This window comes from Entelurus aequoreus, linkage group LG19, assembly GCF_033978785.1.
Source record: "Entelurus aequoreus isolate RoL-2023_Sb linkage group LG19, RoL_Eaeq_v1.1, whole genome shotgun sequence".
In the NCBI taxonomy this organism is placed as follows: Eukaryota; Metazoa; Chordata; class Actinopteri; order Syngnathiformes; family Syngnathidae; genus Entelurus; species Entelurus aequoreus.
This window is the reverse complement of record NC_084749.1, coordinates 29,647,460-29,670,858: the sequence shown is the minus strand read 5'-3', so window position 1 is coordinate 29,670,858 and position 23,399 is coordinate 29,647,460.

Below are 23,399 nucleotides of genomic sequence, written 5' to 3'. Positions count from 1 at the left end.
ATTTTTAAGAGGAATATTTTAGATGATATAATAATTGGAGCCTTAAAAAGGTCAATAACTCATAACACCATTGATTTTAATTAATAATTATTTTTTGAGCAATGACCATTAAAAACAAATCACACAAAAATTATTGGGGAACCAAAAGGGTTCTTCTCATTAAAGTGTTAAAAAATAAATTATACATTTTTTTACTGTTTACTTTTAACACAATAATCTCGAGATCAACTTCATATCTATCCGTCAATTATACGTTGTATTGTTGTTTATGTTTTTTGTTTGTTCGTTTTAGGCCCTTCTTTAAAAAAAAAAAAAAAAAAAAGCTACATTTTTTATATGGCAAACACAAAATATGCAACATTTTCCCCAAAAAATCTCTCAAAGTGCAATATTTAATGTGACGTAATTGGAGCCTTGGATAGGTCAATAATTCATAATAACACTGATTTTGATTCATTATTATTTTTTAAAGAAAGAAACAGCCTGCATGGCAGCTTTGTGTTATTAGAGAAAACATTGCAACATTTTCTTGTTACATTTCACCTGTTTGGTCTTTCATACCACTTTTTATGTTTTTAATTTTTTTAATCGTATTTTAAAATGGGCCGTGGGGACATTAAAAAATGACCTGCGGGCCGCAAATGGCCCTCGGGCCGCACTTTGGACATCCCTGGTTTAATGCATCCAGCGGGGCATCACAACAAAATTAGGCATGATAATGTGTTAATTCCACGACTGTATACATCGGTATCGGTTGATATCGGAATCGGTAATTAAGAGTTGGACAATATCGGAATATCGGATATCGGCAAAAAAAACATTATCGGACATCTCTAATTACAAGGGTTTAAAGACGTCGTCACAGAAGTAAACAAGGTAGGAGTTGAACTTTCACATACTTTTACTATTCAATTATAAAGATGATCAATCATGTATCCATTATATTATTATAAGATGTAAACACACACACAGTCGGCTTTCGGCCCCCAGCCAAATTTTTGTCCGGCCCAGTCAAAAAGTTTGGACACCCCTGGTTTAAACTAAATAATGGTGCAGGGTAACAATGGGATGGAATGGCTGTGTAAGATAGTAGCTCCTCAACCTATCACGTTGTCAGCATTTGGATGTAAAATGAACTATAATGTAAAAGAGACGTATGAAATGACTAAACTCATGTGCACAACCTTTTGGTTTACAAGGAGTGTGCACAACACAGGCACACAGACACGCACACGCGCACACACTCACACGTGCACTGTGTTGATGTTTAATTACATTAATATGCATTAATATGCAGTCGTTAGTAGCACTTTAATTATGAATGAAGATGTAATGACACTGCCATCAATATTTAATTAAAGGGCAATAAAGTGTTATTTGGCAGCATTACCAAACTAGACACCAATAAAAGAGTGTCTTTAGCCAGCAATTATCAGACAGAAGAGCTCCATCCCTCTTAAAATGCAACTGCCTGTAAGATAAATTTAGAGGACATACTCGGGTCAAACGTGTATATATGCTAGCGTGCACATCCTGACCTCACACTTAATAGGGCCCAAGTGCTTAAAGACACCGGAGTGCAGAGCAAGATGATCAAGCTCTTTAGAAAACATTAAAGAAAGACATAGAGCACTACGATAGGGTTTGTTAAAAAACAATTTTTTCCAATAAGAAATAATATACATCCAATTATGACACCCAAAAATATTAACACAAATAGAGAATTTAAATAGAGAATTGTTACAATGCAAAATGCATATAAATAACGGATTAATTGGTTGAATACAATTTTAACATCACTTTTACTGAAGACTTTTGACAGTGATGAGAGGCACCACCTGTGTAGTTTGCTATGGCTTCTTTTGTGAGATAACTAGTGTTTCTCACCTTATTTGTCCAAGTTCTGGCACTCTTGTCGTATCCAAGAACGCATGCATGGAAAAACAACTGATGCAATCACATGAATGTGCGAGACAGCTTTACGGCACAACACGTCACATTGTCGTGACTCTGCAACCATACGTGCTTACTTACTGTATATTGTCTTATGTGTATACTTTTCTTTACATCAGTATGGAACTAATCTTCGAAGCAATCTGATTGTGCTGGATACATTTTTTTATTTTTTTATTTTTTAAATCTGTCCTGTCCAGGCACTCAGGAAACAAATAATTATTTAGCCTAAGCCCCGTTTCAGCCACACTAAACCAGCGTTTAAGGTTCCCCTCCTCGGAATTTTTTTTTACACGGGTAAGTCAGCCGTGTAATTCTTCAATCGCCGGCACTTAGCTTTGTATGGACTCATTGATCGTTTACAAACTGAGTTCGGAGAGGAAGGGACGCCAGAAAGACCGCGCTCCACACAGGAAAAGACATCAGAAAGAACGCGCCACAGGCAGCTTCATAACAAAGATGGAGGCGGATCATCCAGACATGCCCGTGTTTCTCCTTCTTCTACATGTACAGGCGCTTTTGGAAATCACAAATCAATACCTTAAGAGAAGGCAACGAGCGATTGTAGCTTTTTCGTATACAACACTTCTCAGACGGCAAGAGAACTTTCAAATGTTGTGAGTCTATTTACCCAAAAATTTGGTCCCTCCCTCCCGTGGATGTGATCGTTACAGGCAGTGTGTGGCTACAAATATTGCTTTATTGATGTGACTGTGAAATGGCCAGGCAGTGTGCATGATGCCCGCATTTTCGCTAACTCCGTCATTAGCGCGCAGCTGAAAGATGGACGGCGTGGCGAAGTTGGTAGAGTGGCCGTGCCAGCAATCGAAGGGTTGCTGGGTACTTGGGTTTAATCCCCACCTTCTACCCTCCTAGTCACGTCCGTTGTGTCCTTGGGCAAGACACTCCACCCTTGCTCCTGATGGGTGCTGGTGAGTGCCTTGCATGGCAGCTCCTGCCATCAGTGTGTGAATGTGTGTGTGAATGGGTGAATGTGGAAATACTGTCAAAGCGCTTTGAGTACCTTGAAGGTAGAAAAGCGCTATACAAGTATAACCCATTTATCATTTATAACCATTCCCTCGTGTCCCAAACAACTGCTAGAAGATGAAGATCCGGGCCCTTATATCTTTTGGGTGACCCAGCTTATCCCCTGACGCCATATCTCACGAAACAATACCCCGACGGTGGAGTCAACCCACAACAACAATACTTTGGGTATTCTCTGTCTCGAATAATTGTTGTAAAATGTTCTTTATCGCATTGTCTACTTTCTCATGTCGGTTAAAGATTTAATTCATGTATGACGGCTCAGGTGTGATTCACTACAATAGGGCCCCACAGCACACTGGATTCCTGTTCATTGAAATACCACAACACTGGATGTTGTTCAAAGGAGATACATTTTAATTTAAAAACTTGCACACAAAACACAGCAAACAAATGTAAAATGCACAGCAAACTATTTACAATATGTCACGACGGGGTTTTCGCAGCTTACTGCGGGGTCGTTCTCCCCGGAATGCAGACGGACTACTCCGGACAAAGCGTGCAGGTAAAAACATGATTTATTCCTCACGAAATCAAAGGAGTACAAAAACAGAAAGCGAGCCGACAGAACAACGTGCCTGATCGCACTCGAAGCTAAACTAACACTTAGCATAGACCAGGCCTGGGCAATTATTTTGACTCGGGGGCCAAATTTATAGAAAAAAATGTGTCTGGGGGCCGGTATATCTGATTTTTAGGAACACTAATACAAAACCTCATAATAATGTCTGAATGCTAAACACGTTATGACAGACCGCCTTAAAAAAAGGAATGGAATTTTAATTTTTTTACTGAATGAGTCACCCAGAATGTAAATGAAAATAAAAATGTGGGATTTACAATATTAACTATGAATGATAAAACACTGAATATTGACGACATATAAACGTCACACACCCTCTCGATCAACATATTTTACATTTAAGCGAAACACAAAAAAATGCAACAAACAGCAAAATATGAACGCAAAGGGTGAAAAAAAAAACCCACCTACAATCCGATACATCTGATACATCACTAAGCTTTTAGAACTTTGTTGTAAAAATCTCCTTCCGCATCCGTCCCTGACACCCGCATTTCTGGCTGGCCGCTCTGGAAACACTGTGTGGAAACGCTCCCCACCCACACTGCTTGGTGCCTGGTCTGAGCTGCTGTGACTTAGATTATTACCATAGTAACTAATTAGATTACCATAGTAACTAGTATATCATGCAAAAGCGCAGATTCCAACCATTGAAATACTGTTCAAGACTTATGGTCATTTGAAAACATCACTGCACATCATATTGGCAGCTACAGTTTCCATCCTAAAGATATACAAAAATTATTTGGGAATGTTCGGTGGCCCGGATTGAAAACCTAACGGGCTGCATGTGGCCCCCGGGCCTTAATTTGCCCAGGTCTGGCCAAGACTATGGACAAGGAAAACTTACTAACTGTGGCATGAACAAACAAAACTTACGTGACAGGTGCATGTAGCAAACACTTAGCATAAACTCGAAACAAGACATGAACCTACGTGACTGTTGCATACAGCAAACAATGATGCCAGACTGAGCGTGGCGAGCAAGGTGAATAAATAGCTCTCTGATTAATGGTTGACAGCAGCTGAGCGTGGGACCACTAACCAGAGGCAGGTGAACCCAATTAATCCCCATGGTGACCAAAATAAACCCAGGAGTGCACACAACAGGAACTAAGGGAGTCCAAAACTAACAGAACAAAACTAACCAAACATGATCCGGACCACGGATCATGACACAATCGTCGTTGGCATCCTTCCGTCTCGGGAGACGATGGGGTAGATCCAAAAAGGGGGGTGGGTCTCACTGCGAGATGGCCCCGGGAACCCATTTCTTTCGCCAATCGGATGAGCTGAGAACCGGTATCTGCTGGAGTGACCTCTCCAGTGGACCTCTCCTGTGGATCTACACGGCCTGGGCATGGAACTATGGAGGGCAAGCTGTTGTCCAGGCAGCAAGCCCCCCCTCTCCGCATGGCTGGTGGATCCAAGGGAGCGACGAGTGTCGATACAACTTGGCACCAGCAACGCTGCAGGAGTTGCCGGAATGACGCTACAACGTCAAACCGCCTTCAGGACTCCGGCTCCTGATTTTCTGTCGGGGTTTACTCCCTTAGCCTTACCCTCGAGTGGGTTGACCGCAAGGCAGCGGTGGTTTTATATTGTAGATTTCCTACTCCTAGATGGGCTGCCTTACCAGATTTACGAGCCCCATCTGCCCGAATGCGGCAAGTAGCACGGGGGTACATCTTACCCGTGGTGGTATAAGCCTGACCTGACTGACACAATATAGCTCTTTTAAATAACTTCACAGTGAAGTAAAGTCATCTACTGGAGAGATTAGAGCAGATGGACACTCAGGTTTTTTTTTTTGTTTTGTTTGTTTTTTCGCGCATGCGTAGTAGGTCGCGTTGTGCCAGTGGACGGAGGGGACGGGGGTCTTAAACGGTGGCATTGTTGTGCGTGGACTTTACCCTGGAGTGAAAATGGACCCCCACCTGAACTTTGAAGCCCACATCAACTATCTGCGCAAAACCTCTTTCTTTCACCTCCGCAACATCTCAAGACTCCGCCCCTCACTCACCCCAGCCGACACTGAAAGACTCGTCCATGCCTTCATCTCCTCCAGGCTTGATTACTGCAACGCACTCCTCGTCAGGGTCCCCAAAAAGAGCATCAAAAAGCTCCAGTACATTCAAAACAGCGCAGCGAGGATCCTGACGAGAGTGCGCAAGCGCGATCATATCACACCTATCCTCAAATCACTCCACTGGCTCCCTATTGCATCCCGGACCCAATTTAAGATCAACCTGCTCACTCACCAATGCACCTACGGCAACGCCCCCTCCTACCTCAAGGACCTAGTTTCCCCTCAACCCCCTACCCGCAGCCTCCGCTCCTCAAACACTAACCTCCTCAAACCCATCAGGACAAAGTTACAATCTATGGGCCGCCGGGCTTTCTGCTCGACCGCTCCCGAACTTTGGAACGCTCTCCCCGACCATCTTAGAGCACCACAGTCGGTCGACCATTTTAAGAAGGGACTAAAAACCCACCTTTTTAGCACAGCTTTTATCTAATTTCTCTGCCTTCTTGTTTTTAAATGCACTGCTTGCTTATCTGTTTTTTTATCCAGTGCTTTCAGGCTCTTATTTCTACTTTATCTATGTTTCTGTTTTATCTAGTGTGTGTCATGATTCATTTCTATTTTAATTTTTTATTATATATTCTTACTTTCTATTTTTATTTTTAATACTTTGTAGCACTTTGAGATTTTAACAAATGTAAAGTGCGTAACAAATGCAATTCATTATTATTATTATTATTATTGGATAACCTTAGTTAACCGGCTTAGTGTAAACGGGGCCTTACAAGGAAGAGCAGACAGAATTGTGCCCAAAGTTTACTCTGCCTGGTATTCATGATGCCAGCCTACACAATGCATTGTTTAGCATGAGACACCCATGTGGGGACATTGACATGCTAAGGATGCAGCTTGTTTACACAAGTTTCTCGTTTTGCCCCCTCAGTGAAATCACTATTTAGCCAGACAATAGGCTCAATGTGGCCTCATCTGTGAGTGGGCCAGAACGACAAGGCGAGCAGTCAGTCTGGTTTGCTCTGGACTGGATGTTTACACCAGTGGGTGCAAGCATTGTTTTAACCTAGAGGGCCAATGACATGCAAATAACTTTCATGTTGTACTTTCTCTTGCTCCTGCATTTGAATCTGATTAAACTGCTGTTTTATTTTAGAACAATCACAATCCTGTTACCATTCATGCTTTCGATGTTATCTGCTTAGAACAGTGTTTTTAAACCACTGTGCCGTGACATACAGTCTGGTGTGCCGTGGGAGATTATCTAATGTCACCTATTTGGGTTAAAAATATTTACTCGGCAGAGTAACCGTGTAATACGCTTCAATATCAGTAGGTGGCTAATTGCTTTGTAGATGTCGAAAACAGCGGGAGGCAGCGTGCAGGTAAAAAGGTGTTTAATGCTTACACCAAAAATAAACAGAAGGTGAGTGCCCCTAAGAAAAGGTATTAAAGCTTAGGGAAGGCTATGCAGAATGAAACTAAAACTGAACTGGCTACAAAGTAAAGAAAAACAGAATGCTGGACGACAGCAAAGACTTACTGTGGAGCAAAGACGGCGTCCACAATGTACAGCCGAACATGACATGACAATCAACAATGTCCCCACAAAGAAGGATGAAAACAACTGAAATATTCTTGATTGCTAAAACAAAGTAGATGTGGGAAATATCGCTCAAAAGAAGACATGAAACTGCTGCAGGAAAATACCAAAAAAAGAGAAAAATCCACCAAAATAGGAACGCAAGACAAGACCTAAAACACTACACACAGGAAAAAGCAAAAAACTCCAAAAAAGTCACGGCGTGATGTGACTGGTCGTGACAGCACACCTACTTTGAGACAAGAGCTATATTGATGCATGCTTGGTTATGGTTTAAAGTTATATCCAACAATTGCGACAACGACTTTTTACTGTCAACTGAATTTCGTTTTTTAATGATTTCTGCTGGTGGTGTGCCTCCGGATTTTTTCAACGCAAAAAATGTGCCTTGGCTCAAAAAAGGTTGAAAAACACTGGCTTAGAACACCATTTTTATATAATCACTGGTCACCTGTTACCAGGATAGGTGCTCTTGTGTTGGCGTTGTTGGTCTGGAACCCAGGGTGCAGAGCAATGAAGGAGAAGTACAGGTAAAAGCCCTTCTTATTAGGGGACGGCGTGGCGCGGTTGGGAGAGTGGCCGTGCCAGCAACCCGAGGGTTCCTGGTTCGATCCCCACCTTCTACCAACCTAGTCACATCCGTTGAGCAAGACACTTCACCCTTGCTCCTGATGAGTCGTGGTTAGGGCCTTGCATGGCAGCTCCCGCTATCAGTGTGCGTGTGAATGGGTGAATGCGGAAATAGTGTCAAAGCGCGTTGAGAAAAGCGCTATACAAGTATAATACCCATTTACCATTTACCATTTACCATTAGGGACAAAAGCACAAGTCGTGCAAAATAAACCCAGTGCAGCATAGGAGTGCACAGAACAGACAAACACTTGTCAAGGTACAACGCACAATGATCCAGCACTGGCAAGGAGCAACAGGTGAAACTAAGTAGGCGGAATTAACTAATGGAAAACAGGTGTACTGGCAGGAAACAGAACAGAAAGTGAAGGTGCAGCAAACAGGAAATAGAACTAAAATAGGAGCACCATGACAGGAAATGAGATGAAACGGAAAATAAATATTACATGGATTAGCTTGATAGCAGTTTTAATTTAAATATTTACACTCTTCTTACTGTGTGTTGCTTTTATAAAAAACAAAACTGAGATGATTTAAATGCATCATAAACAGTTCTTATTGCCAAAGTTGTATCCTATGTATCCTGCCTTTGAGTCCAAGCAAACTTCTTACACAGTGTATGACTGACACACTTCCCCAGCGTACATCAAAAGTCAAGCTAATGAGCTGGTCAATGTGACGAGAAGCGGCTGTGATCGATGCCTCCAGTGAATTGGTGTGCTCTGCCAAAGAAGGATACTGACCCGCTGAGAAATATTAATGAAGTAGCCGTCTAGAAACGTCCGCACAGCCTGTAAGCATTGCCGTGCAGACATTAGTGAACCGCTGTTTTTGAGTAAATAATGAGCAAAGGCTGTACATTCTTATGAACATTTGATTTGTTGCTTCTTTTATTTTCAATAAATTAGTTTTTTTTTCTTTTCGTTAAAACCTTTTCACATTGCCATTATGGGGTATTGTGTGTAGAATTTTGAGGACAACCATGAATGTATTTCATTTTGGAATAAGACTGTAACATAACGACATTTGGAAAAAATTAAATGCTGTGAATACTTTCCGGATGCACTGTACTTCCAGGCCTGTCTCAAAGATGATGGAAAATACTTTACTACATCTCCTTGTCTATTTAAAATTTCAGCTCGTTCTTCATTTTCCGACTAATATTGTCGATAAAATATTTCTGTATGTCATATTTAAAGACGGTAATTTGTCTGGAGCAGAAAAAGTTTTGGAGACAGTGAGAGATGGACAACTCTCAAAGTTGCAAAAAGACTAACTTGTAAAGTGCCAAAGGGCACAGGGTAGTGATTTATATCCCCATTGACATGCCAGTTGTTCTCTATTCACATATATACAATTGGAGTATTCAGTTGGCGTAATCAATTATTTATATATATTTAGTATATGTATGTATACAAATATACTGTATATATAAATATATTACATATTTATATATACAGTATGTGTACATTTATACACACATGCATACATACACACACACACACACACACACACACACACACACACACACACACACACACACACACACACACACACACACACACACACACACACACACACACACACACACACACACACACACACACAGGCCAAAAGTTTGGACACACCTTCTCATTTTCATGACTATTACATTGTAGATTGTCACTGAAGGCATCAAAACTATGAATGAACACATGTGGAGTTATGTACTTAACAAAAAAAGGTTGAAATAACTGAAAACATGTTTTATATTCTAGTTTCTTCAAAATAGCCACCCTTTGCTCTTATTACTTATTTGCACACTCTTGGCATTCTCTCGATGAGCTGAAAGAGTGTTCACTTCACAGGTGTGCTTGAAGCTCATCGAGAGAATGCCAAGAGTGTGCAAAAAAGTAATCAGAGCAAAGGGTGGCTATTTTGAAAAAACTAGAATATAAAACATGTTTTCAGTTATTTCAACTTTTTTTTGTTAAGTACATAACTCCACATGTGTTCATTCATAGTTTTGATACCTTCAGTGACAATCTACAATGTAAATAGTCATAAAAATAAAGAAAACCCATTGAATGAGGAGAAGGTGTGTCCAAACTTTTGGCCTATACTAATATATATATATATATATATATATATATATATATATATATATATATATATATATATATATATATATATATATATATATATATATATGGGTGTGTATGTTTACTTAAATGCATACACATACACACACGCATTTAATTTTGTTAAACTTAAATAAGGGCACCTTACTAAAAGTTACACCCAACATGGGCTGAAGTATTTGTTTGATTTCTGCGAATGTTAGTTGTTTTTTTTTAACATTATGCTTTTTTTTAAATATCTCATCACAAAAAGGACACACACAAACACGTACACACGCCGACAAACGAAGCAATATTTCCACCTGGGGTCTAAGCCCGATCTTTAGTCCTCTCTCTTTATTCTCATATGTAGTTAAATAATATGTTTTATTAAGTTCTCCTAACTAATTCTGACACTAATTCTCCCTCTGTCTTGTCACTTGTCTCTTGACTGTGGGCACAATAACCAGGAAACGTTTTGTAGAAAAAGGGCAAACTACCTAGCGCACTTATGTTTTGCTTTAATTTGGGGGCAGAAAAGAAGCCCAAATAAGCAACCACAAGTTGAAAAACAAGCCTAAAAAAATAACGCAACCTGCGACTCACAAACTTTCCAAGCAACTTTAGAAAAAAATGTATGCAGACTTGGAACCACTGCTGCTTCTACTAGCAGCTAGGAAATCTGGTCTGCAACTACTACTCTACCTGTCGCAGTTTTCAAAGAAAATATGAGACTATTAAAAAAAAAGACAAGAAAAACAGCCAATGGTCCACCCACTTTATCTGCCATCCTTGGATGCTGTTCAGTATGCCGTGCAGGCAACGACTCAATTAGCCAGCAGCCTCAAGCCATCACACCAGCAGGCTGGCTCATAATATTTCCCATAATGTTTCATCCAATTTGGAGAGTTTGACGTTTGTTTCCAGAAGAACTGCTGCAAGAGAGTGACTGAAGGCAAGAGGGCACCAAGGTGTTTTTTGGGGTATGTGTGTGTCTGGGAATGTTTTTTTTTGGGCACTGGCACTTATAGTCTAAGTGAAATCCCCATCAAAGTGTTTTTAAACTTTGAGAGAAAACGTATAGTGGTACCTTGATGGTACGCCAAGGTTTTAGGTGAAATGTTTCACCACAAGAGTCTTGGTTTTCATACATTCTGGTTTTTTGAACATGCATTGCTGACTCAGTCTCTGCACTGCAAAAAGTCAGAGTTCAAAAACAAGAAAAGAAATATACAAAAATTAGGGGTATTTTATTTGAACTAAGCAAAATTATCTGCCAATAGAACAAGAAAATTCCGCTTGTCGAGACTTTCCAAAACAAGTAAAATTAGCTAACCTCAATGAACCCAAAAATACCTTAAAATAAGTATATTCTCACTAATAACAAGTGCACTTTTCTTGGTAGGAAAAAAAAGAGACCTTTTTGCTCAATATGTTGAAAAATATTCTTAAAAGGAAGCAAATGCTAGTGCCATTATCTTGACATAATGATATGCGCTCGGCATCATGATTTTTTTTTTCATGCTTGAAGTAAGAAATTATTACTTTAAAAAAGTAGTTTTATACTTGTGAGTGTTGATGACACAGCTTTGCAACAGTTGATATTCTAGTTTCAAGCATGTTTTACTCAATATAGGTCATAAAATCTCAGCTACAAGCTGTAATATCTTACTCAGATCATTTAGGACCAAAACCCTTGAAACAAGTAAAACACTCTAACGTAAAATCTGCTTAGTGAGAAGAATTATCTTATCAGACAGAAAATAAGCAAATATCACCCTTATTTGAGATATTTAATCTTACTTAGATTTCAGTTTTTGCAGTGTGTACTGCTGCAAAATAGCCCAACATAAGGCCAAATAATGTTGTGGCGTACAGTAATAGTGGATGTGGCGTGATCATTTATTAATTTATTTGGCATTATATGCATTCTGTTGTCACAAAACTGACGACTTTGCTTGTAATGTGACCGCAGGATGCAGAGACCAGAGACGTTAAGCAGGTAATATGATAATTTAATAAGTGCAAATGAAAATGTTTGTATAGAAATATAGCCTGTGTAGAGGTAGCATAGCCACAAAACATTGATCCAGCCCTGTCCAGAGGAACAAGGCACGCATAAGAAGCAACCTGATTGGCAACCAGGCACAGGTGTGTCCTGATTGCCAATCAAGGACACGTTTGGGAGGCAGGGCTAAGGCCAGAGATCAAGTGGAAGGAAATGATAACACACAGGAAATGGAAACAAGAAAAGAAGAGCGCTGGAACGGAAATAACACCAAACACAGGAAAATCAAGTCCAAAACTGTCATGGAGGGTCATGACATCTGTATTGTCTGTACATATTCTCTATGAAAAGGGTTTTGTGTTAACATTTGTGATTGTGTGTGAAATGAAACATTTGAATTAATTTGTTTCCTTTGAGTAGTTTATTTTTCTGTTTCCTATCTGATTTTTTTTTCATACGATTCGGTTTTCAAATGAACCTTTGAAACCAATTATGTTTCTCATGTAAAAATTAAACAACATAAAGTAGCAAGAAACACGTCAATAATGAATAAAGCAAAACATGTTCTCGACCAAAAATCACTTCATATTCCCTACTGCTCAATAGTGTTACCATATCTGAGTTACTGTGCAGAAATATGGGGAAATAACTATAAAAGTACACTTCATTCATTAACGGTGTTACAAAAAAGATCAGTTAGAATAATACATAATGTTGGATATAGAGAACATGCAAACCTTTTATTTATTGAATCAAAATACTGAAATTCCACGAATAGTGAATTTGCAAACAGGTAAAATTATACACAAAGCAAACTATAACCTGCTACCCAAGAATGTACAACAATTCTTCTCAAAAAAAGAGGAGAAATATAATCTTAGAGAAAAATGTAATTTAAAACATTTGTACGCACGTACAACACTTAAGACCTTCAGTATATCTGTATGTGGAATTAAATTATGGAATGGATTAAGCAAAGCAATCAAACAATGTACTAATATGATCCACTTCAAGAAACTCTTCAAACTTAAAGTGTTTACAAAGTACAAAGAAGAAGAACCATGATAAACATTCTGAATTTATTTCATCCATACATTCACTTTCAAAATAATCTTACTTATCTCACCATATGAAATATAACTTACTTCACCGAGTATTATTTATTTATTTATTTGTATTGTGATTACTTATGGAGTATATTGTGAATAAATTGAGAACAGGAAGTGAACAAAAGTTTTAGCAACTGTTATGTAAAAGAAAAGGGGTAGGATTAAATTAGCTCTGCTTCTTCCTACTCCTTTTCGAACATGTTGAAAAGAGAAACTGGAAAGTGTGATGTATCATGTTGTATGCTTCCATGTTCAAAATAAAAATAAACTCAAACTCAAACTCAATTATAACAAAAATCAAGGCACCACCTTGTGTATCTTGAGATATACCCACGTCAAATGCTGTACAGGCCAAAAGTTTGGACACACCTTCTCATTCAATTCATTTTCTTTATTTTCATGACTATTTACATTGTAGATTGTCACGGAAGGCATCAAAACTATGAATGAACACATGTGGAGTTATGCATTTAACAACAAAAAAGGTGAAATAACTGAAAACATGTTTTATATTCTAGTTTCTTCAAAATGGCTACCCTTTGCTCTGATTACTGCTTTGCACACTCTTGGCATTCTCTGGATGAGCTTCAAGAGGTAGTACCCTGAAACGGTTTTCACTTCACAGGTGTCATAATTTCGATGCCTTCAGTGACAATTTACAATTTAAATAGTCATGAAAATAAAGAAAACATTGAAATGAGAAGGTGTGTCCAGACGTTTGGCCTGTAGTGTTATCTATACGATTTGTACGGTTATTTATTCAAGAGATTTTGTGACTACACTTCTGCAACAGTGTTTTTCATAGAAATGCACCATTTAAAACAATATAAAAATGTTTCCGGGGTCCAAGAACCACTGACATGACCTATATCTGTTGTTATTCCGTTTCTTGTCTACCGCACACGATCTTTGTAGTGCTGTTCTTAAAAGACGTTGGGAATGGCTTATCTCTGTGGAATTGATGCCCCCGATCAGCGGTGGGCTGGAAAAGCATAAAGACAGAACTGGGACGGGGTGGAGGGCAAAAATTAAGAAAACTGAGGAAGCAATTTTTTACAGCAGGAAAGGGAAGTAGATGTTTCGGGGGAAGGGGGTGGATGAAGATCGGCTGGGAGCTGGGATCCTATAACCCAGATGGGAGGGGTCTCATTTATGACTAAATGATAGGCCCGATAACCCTGCAAGCCAGGATCATCACTCTATTTTAAAATGACGTTCTAATGGCACCAGAGGAGGAGGGGAAGGCCGGGGTATCATTAAACCAGACCTTAAAGGTACAATTTAGTACAACACTGAACAAGCTTGTGCCTTCTACTTCCCAAGTTACAAATAAAGTTTACCTATTGACACCTATTACAACTACAGAAACAAGGAAATGGTAGCTTTCCTTAGAAGGATCCGGAGGGCAAAAGCTGTAAATTTGTGTTTGTTTCATGGCTTTGGCAAGCCTCACCTACGGGCACGAGCTCCGAGTTCAAACTGAACAAATGATATTGTGGTCACAGCTACTGGAATATGTTCCCTCCTTTACCAACGGTGACGTACGGTGATGAGGGATTTAGGGGAAAATGTTGTTCTTAACACCATTTTCATTAAAGAAAAAAACCCACTGATAAAATGTATTGTCTTACCATGTCTCTCCTTTTCTGGAAGCAGCTGTTACTTTGTTTACAGAAGTCAATTTGTTTACAAAGTTAATTTATTTTAGTTTAAAAAGTAGGGATGTATTTTGTTAAAATTGTATTCCTTATCGATACCAGTATGCATCGGTACTTTTTGTGCAAATAAAGATGTGATGAAATGCATTTTTATTAGCATTTTTACTAGCACAAGAGGTTGTATACCAGCAACACCATGATTGAACATCTCACAGCAGGGAGGTATTTTATCAACACCTGCTTTTTAGGTCTTAAACAGGTGTGCAATGCAAGATGTAATGCAGTTATGTCATCATCTTGTAAAGACAACACAGATCCGTCACTGTGTTTCTAGTCATTAAGTTTACACTCAGTACATCCATCCATACATCTTCTATCGCTTGTCCCTATATTAACATTTCAAAAAGTAATAGAAAACTAAGTAAATTAATATTAATGTATGGTATTCATGTTAATTCACAAACCTTTAACATTATATTGTATAACAAATATATGTTATGAATCAATACAATCAGTTAGCATGTTAGGTGGGTGTGCATTTTGTAACAATAGGAATTCTTAGTCGTGTTTATGTCGCGCACAGACCTATTTGACTCACGGACCGGAAGCCAGTGTTGAAGGTCATTGACGTATATGTGTCTGTGTCGTGTGTGTATTATATAAATAAAAAAATTAAGTGGATTAATGTTGGCCTGTGGATTACTGGGTTGTTTAGAGCAGTGTTTTTCAACCTTTTTTGAGCGAAGGCACATTTTTTTGCTTTGAAAAAATCCGGAGGCACACCACCAGCAGAAATCATTAAAAAACTAAACTCAGTTGACAGTAAAAAGTTGTTGTCACAATTGTTGGATATGACTTTAAACCATAACCAACCATGTGTCAATATAGCTCTTGTCTCAAAGTAGGTGTACTGTCACCACCTGTCATCACGCCCTGACTTATTTTGAGTTTTTTGCTGTTTTCTTGTGTGTAGTGTTTTAGTTCTTGTCTTGTGCTCCTATTTTGGTGGCTTTTTCTCTTTTTTTGGTATTTTCCTGTAGCAGTTTCATGTCTTCCTTTAGCAATGTTTCCCGCATCTACTTTGTTTTAGCAATCAATAATATTTCAGTTGTTTTCATCCTTCTTTGTGGGAACATTGTTGATTGTCACGTCATGTTCGGTTGTACACTGTGGACGCCGTCTTTGCTACGCAGTAAGTCTTTGCTGTCGTCCAGCATTCTGTTTTTGTTTATTTTGTAGCCAGTTCAGTTTTAGTTTCGTTCTGCATAGCCTTCCCTAAGCTTCAATGCCTTTTCTTAGGGTCACTCACCTTTAGTTTATTTTTGGTTTAAGCACAATGCCTCCCGTTGTTTCCGACATCTACAAAGCACTTAGCACCGGCTGCCACCTACTGATATGGAAGAGTATTACACGGTTACTCTGCCGAGCTCTGGACAATACCGACACTCAACAACAACAAACAATTTGCAGACTACAATTACTGGTTTGCAAAAAATATTTTTAACCCAAATAGGTGAAATTAGACAATCTCCCACGGCACACCAGACTGTATCTCACGGCATACTAGTGTGCCGCGGCACAGTGGTTGAAAAACACTGGCTTAGAGGACCGTCAGTTTGATGAAGTGCAACGTAGCGGCGGTCGTATGTTAAATTGTGTTTGCTTCAAACCGACAGTAACTCTTATCAGCGTGCGTGACTTTGGGGACTCGGAGTAAATATTTTTGTGTAACAAACTTTAATGTGGTGTTGCTTCCTTATTTGTGATTATTCCAAGCTTATTATCTACCCGTGCATAGTAGCGGCACTTAAACTGAATGTGACAGCGTGTCATAATGACGGGTAGGAACCGGTACCAAAAAATAGAGCTACACGGTATACATCCCTATTGAAATGTCTATCAGCCGTTATTATGTGATATTACTTCGTTCCCGCCCACACTAACTGTGTTTTGCTCCAGAAAGATGGCAGCAGCAAGCACTTGCCAGTTTCATTGTTTTTGAAAACTAAACATTATATCGGCGACATGCTGACCGAAAAGTCTGCGTGTCCTCAGCCACTCAACGCACTAGAAGGGAAAGCACGTTTGTGTGCTAATTAGAGAGGCAAGACTCGTGTCAGCCTCATCTCAGGTTACTGCCCTGTTTTTGATCAGGCAATGTGCAAATTATAGATTTTTTCCTAAATGGCCCCTCTAATGCTGATGACATAAACATGTTTTCAGATAAAATTCCCCCCAAAATAGTGATTTTAAGGCTTTATTATAGACCTACTCAGTGGCCTAGTGGTTAGAGTGTCCGCCCTGAGATCGGTAGGTTGTGAGTTCAAACCCCGGCCGAGTCATAACCAAAGACTATAAAAATGGGACCCATTACCTCCCTGCTTGGCACTCAGCATCAAGGGTTGGAATTGGGGGTTAAATCACCAAAAATTATTCCCGGGCATGGCCACCGCTGCTGCCCACTGCTCCCCTCACCTCCCAGGGGGTGAACAAGGGGATGGGTCGAATGCAGAGGACACATTTCACCACACCTAGTGTGTGTGTGACAATCATTGGTACTTTAACTTTAACTTAACTTAACTTATTTCTAACAAGTTTCAGCACAGAAGACTGGAGGCAATTTCATATTGTGTAATATGTGTTTTGGTAGCATCTTCATCTCGAATAACGTTGTTTTCGCGAATAATTTGAAGGAATTGGCAAATATGTCTGTCAGGAGCATTGTTGCAGGTTGCAGCAATACAACTAAAGATGGGATTAGTCTGCATACATTTCCAAACGATGATAATATGAGGAAAGAATGGAGTTCTCTCAGCAAATGAACTTGCTCGAATGGGGACGGATCAAAGGAATTTGCAGCCATCATTTTAATGATTCTGACTTTGATGGTGAAGAAGAAGGGTTTTGGACTAGCCAAATGTGATCCTGAAAATCATGAGCAACCTCCAGGTCAGAAAGACAGAGTCAGAACCTGCAGAAAAACGGAGAAAGAAAAGCAGAATCAGACCTCAAAAATGAGAGGGAAAGAAGGTCAGTCTCTAGTTTTCTATTTTGTGTCCTCTTCTATTGATGTTTTTTTCAAGATAGTTGAGGAAATGCTGAAAGAGCATGAGGAAACACGGATATCGGTTTTGAAGTAATCATGGACCAGGGTGACAAAAACATGCAATAAGTGACTAAATTAATAATTTTAAAATACTTTCTTTACAATGTCTATGCAGGGAAATGGGCTCCAGTTCTGTAGATGATGTCACACCAAGAGGGGGCGGCATATGGAGTCTGGCGATGGAAAGGTACGGTTAGTTATCTACCGATTAACCAAAAGCTAATAGATAAATACCTGCTAGTTTGATCTTCAGGATCAAAAAATATCTAAAGAGAACTTGTTAGTGAAATTTCGTTCATCTGGATGCTATGGGTCTTTTAAGAAAATGTTTAAAAAAATCAGAATCATAATTTTTTATTTTTCATCATGGCCTCCCCCGACTGCATGTCCCTGTTCACCAGAGACTCAAATATATGTATTGTATCCATACCAAAAAATAACTGAAGAAAAACATGACCTTTGGAAGAACTGTAATGCTTCATGCCTATTTTCTGACTTGGAAATATCGCACCGCTGTAGATTCTTTGCATTTATGGCGAGGTTTAATGTGTGTCTGTGTGTGTCACTGTGTGTCCATCATTGCTGCATCTGTCTTCAACATGACGCTTCTAATGAGCAGTGATTAACAATAATGGGTCTCATTAGTTCAAACACATAATGACACTGACACTAAGAACTACTGATGTAGAGAAAATGTCAAAGTTGCTTCTTGAAGCTCAATACAACTGTTCATTTTCAGGACACATTCGGAGGAAAGGAAAGGAAACGAAAAACGGCAACAATTTGAAGTTGGAAAGCAATAGGAAATGATCAGTCCAAGATCATTAATTAATTGTTTAACAACAACACTGGAGAACTGAACTCTATTCCAGATTATGTATTTGAAATCAAGGTAAACAAATATGTATACATATTTTTAAACAATGTGTTTTTCTTAAAAGGCACTTTTAATGAAAAAACGGTTTGCTAATCGGAACTAAAACTAAAACTGTTCCAACTTCAAAATACTCCGCCTGTTTGGGAATTGTGTGCTCTACTTCAACAATTCTAAAACAATTCCAGGATTTCAGTTGAACTTCAGCATTGGAGCATTCACACGCAATTCCTTCAGGAATTGCCTCATCTAGTTCAATTTGCTATTCTTAAATTAAGCATCCTCGAGATGATTTTATATGCGGGGGCAAACCAAAATATCTTATTTGAATCGTTAGTTTCTCAAATTTTACATTTTTGAACTAGAATCAAAATAAATTAATTATTCATAATAAAAATTGGATCATTAAATGACTAAAAATAAGTAAATAAATCTTAAAACTAGAAAATTATCAAAATAAAATGTTTAATCTTGGCAAGTGGCAAATTATTTGCAGTGTAACAGAATGTACCCATTTATTCTATTTTTTATAGTAACCCTTGTTTCAGAAACTAAATGTATGATGTAGCCTGGTTGTACATGTAATACTGTATATCTTGCTTCGATTTCAGTCTTAATTCATATTATACTGCTAATGTCAGTGTCAAGGCCATTAAAGTCAAGGAATGCTAACAGTTTGCTAACTTAGTCAGAGTCTCTCAGGTGCCAGGACAGTCCAAGCCTCCCGAAACGAACACCACAAATGTTTCCATTCCTCTTATTGACATATCAGTGTCTTTATAGTTAGAAATCGTCCATATTTTTCCAGTTGCCCCCATAACTCTTGTTTTGTCGCGTCTCATGCTACGTATCTGGAGCAGTGTGGCATACCAGCGTGAAAGAAGATACAGAGGAGAGTGACATGCTGCTCAGAAGCAGGCGCTGCCTAAAACACTACTCATAAATTATTACACTAACCTTTATGATAGAAAGACAACTATTTGATAACCAAATCATGCAACTTAGTTTGTATAATTATATATACTGTTGAACCATTGGCACACATGTTTGTATTTTAGAAACTGACATTTGGGCTTTATGTTTTATTGTTTTTATGTTTTATTGTTTCGTTTTTAATGTATTATATTCTGTTTTTATATGTTTAAACGGATCTTAAGGTCTGCAATAAAGACTGATGATGATGATGATGATGATGATGATGATATAAGTAATGTTACTCACATATCAGCACACATACGCTACTTAAAAAACATTAACTTAGATATCCGTCTTAAAAGACACGAGCAAGATGCCCAGAAGAAAGTTGGCGTAAAAAAAGGTAAATTTTTATTTATGATTTTGGTAAACATTTGGGACCTGCACTGCAAAAACTGAAATCTAAGTAAGATTAAATATCTCAAATAAGGGTGATATTTGCTTATTTTCTGTCGGATAAGATAATTCTTCTCACTAAGCAGATTTTATGTTAGTGTTTTACTTGTTTTAAGGGTTTTGTTCCTAAATGATCTCAGTAAGATATCACAGCTTGTTGCTGAGATTTGATGACCTATATTGAGTAAAACATGCTTGAAACTAGAATATCAACTGTTGCAAAGCTGTGTCATCAACACTCACAAGTATAAAACTACTTTTTTAAAGTAATAATTTCTTATTTTAAGCATGTAAAAAAAAATCATGCCTTGTACACAATTGTGTCTCATATTAAAACAGATGACAGCCAAATGGACTTTGCTGTTTTATTTTCAATGAAACAAGAGAAAATACGTACTCATGTAGTAGTACAGTTATTAGTGAGAATATACTTACTTTAAGGTATTTTTGGGTTCATTGAGGTTAGCTAATTTTACTTGTTTTGGAAAGTCTTGACAAGCCAAATTTTCTTGTTCTTTTGGCAGATAATTTTGCTTAGTTCAAATAAAATACCCCTAATTTTATTGTATTTTTTTCTTGTTTTTGAACACTGACTTTTTGCAGTGTGATTGATTAAAGGTTTGCGTGTACTAAAGCACGTGCAAACAAAGCTGATTTACTAAACGTGTGCACAGACAATTGCTTCTCTTTCGTAAGGAAAATAAGGAGTGCAATCCATTTAGTGTGTTTGCAAAATATATGCAAATATATGCAGATCATCAGAATGCCTACATTCTGATGAAGGGGGGGGGGGGAGATGCAAACATTGTATTCTGCACACGCAGTTTGATTGATCAAGAATAAAACTCAACTGCGAATGCTATTTTGCGTATTTATTTAGCACGTCTGAAAAGTATGTGCAAACTGACAAAGTTACACACACGACTGTGAGAAAGGAGGCGATTGGGCAACAGCTCATATACAGTTAGGGATGATACTCAAACCGGTTTTCCCGGTTGTTCGATAAGAAAAGAACCGAGTCCTCGGACTCGAATCCCTTTTTGAAAACCGGTACCCGTTATCGAGACCACTATAGTACGAATCCCGTCCCGAACAGAATGCCCCTTGAGACATCACAAGAATTTACGTCACGTAGCTCAGTCATTAGGCGCAGATAGGGAAAGCAGGAAAAACAATGGACCGCGCTCCAAGGTGTAATAAAGTTCAAAACAAAAGGTATAATCCAATGAATAACTTTACTGAGTGATTTGAGCAGGGTACAAACACAAGACGAACACTTTTACGACCAACCGGAAACATAGCAACCAGGCTAGCACCGCACCTTCTTTACGGCAGCTGTTGCAACGTTCTTAAATCAACCGCAGCACATACATATATGACATGATCTCCCTTTTTTAACTTTTGTTTTTCTTTCCTTGTAAACAAAACAAAATTACACTGTATATGTGTTGTCTGTCTAATTAAAAATAATGCAGACGAGGCGTGTTGGCTGAGTTCTTGACGTTTACTTTCACAGCGTGCTCATAACCTCATTCTTAGCTGCCGGTGGCGACATGCAACAACACTTTTCGGGGCTACCGCGCATGCTCGTCACTCCCGTTGCATGCTGGGTAGTGTAGTTGTTATATTCCCTAGCTCATAACATCACATCTTTCCCCCTATAAAGAAAGATTTTAACTCAATAAAGTGTATTTCTTTTTTTTATCTTTAACTTTTCATTTTTTAGCATTGTAACCACATTTGCAAACAACTTTTCTCTTCATAGAATTTTCTTTCAATAAAGAAATAAAATGCAAAAATGTCAAAGCATCATAACAAACAGTTATGTCAAATAGCAGCAGAAGTGCACTTTTTGGAGAGCTATATTATTTTCAGTTGCGTGCCCAAGGGACTGATTTTATTTAACACTATATTATTATTTATACACCTGTAGTGATCACAGAGACAGGTTGTTTTTGTGATACTGTATATATATATTTTTTCTGAAAAATCCCACTTAATATACTTTGGGTAACAACAGTCATTATTTATTTATTTTATTTTATTTTTTTAGGGGGGTAACAGTCAATATTTATTTATTTATTAGATTATTTTTTTTTCTTATATAATAAAAGTGAGTTTTTGTTAAACCAAATATTGTGTGTTTTTTTCCATATACAACAACCTATCTGGACTCGATAAGAGAATCGATAAGGAATCGGTTCGATAAGAGGATTCGATAATAGGCTCGAACTCGATAATTTCTTATCAAACATCATCCCTATATACAGTATAGTAGTAGTCATTTTATTTCAGACCCAGGGGGGTCCATATCACAGAAAAAGAAACCATACAACAATAAAACACCAAAAAAAAGAAATACAAGCAGAAATAAAAAATTTAAAACACTCCACAATATTCAATGTCCAGCATACAGGCTTACTCGCCAATGGTTCCACAGTCCGGATGAAAATCTGACAGAACTGCGAGTCGGGTTAGTCAGACCATTAATGACATTATTATACATTGTACATACATGGACTGTCAAAAATAACAATATCATCAGTGTCCATTCAGCAATATACATTTCTAATTTTATAGCTGCTAAATGACTTAAAGGGCTGATTAAAACAAATTCAATTGATGCTTTTTTTGTTTGCTGGTGTTTACTTTCGTTTTGTTTTTTGTTGTGTTTTTTTTCCACATAGAATAATTTATTAATATATCTTCAATGTGAGAAAAAAAAACTTCTTACAAAATACATTTTCTTGCGTATTCTTCTTCACATTCCCAGGAGTGCACTGATGAAAAACAAAGGAGTTTCAATGTAGTGTGTTTGTGTCAATGTAGAGGCACCACACGACTGCTTCTAAAACGCCCATAAAAAATGGAACATGTCAGCTGCATGTTTGAAAACATAGCAAAACGCGACAGGTGGGAGCATGATAACATGAATGTGCAGCGAATGATCGAGTGTCTCTGTGGTGAAAGTAGGGCTGCAACTAACGATTCATTTGATAATCGATTAATCTGTCGATTATTACTTCGATTATTCGATTAATAATCGGATAAAAGAGACAAACTACATTTCTATCCTTTCCAGTATTTTATTGAACAAAAACAGCATACTGGCACCATACTTATTTTGATTATTGTTTCTCAGCTGTTTGTACATGTTGCAGTTTATAAATAAAGGTTTATAAAAAAAATAAAAACATTTTAAAAAATATATAAAAAAATATCCATCCATCCATCCATCCATCTTCTTCCGCTTATCCGAGGTCGGGTCACGGGGGCAGCAGCCTAAGTAGGGAAGCCCAGACTTCCAGCATAGATCC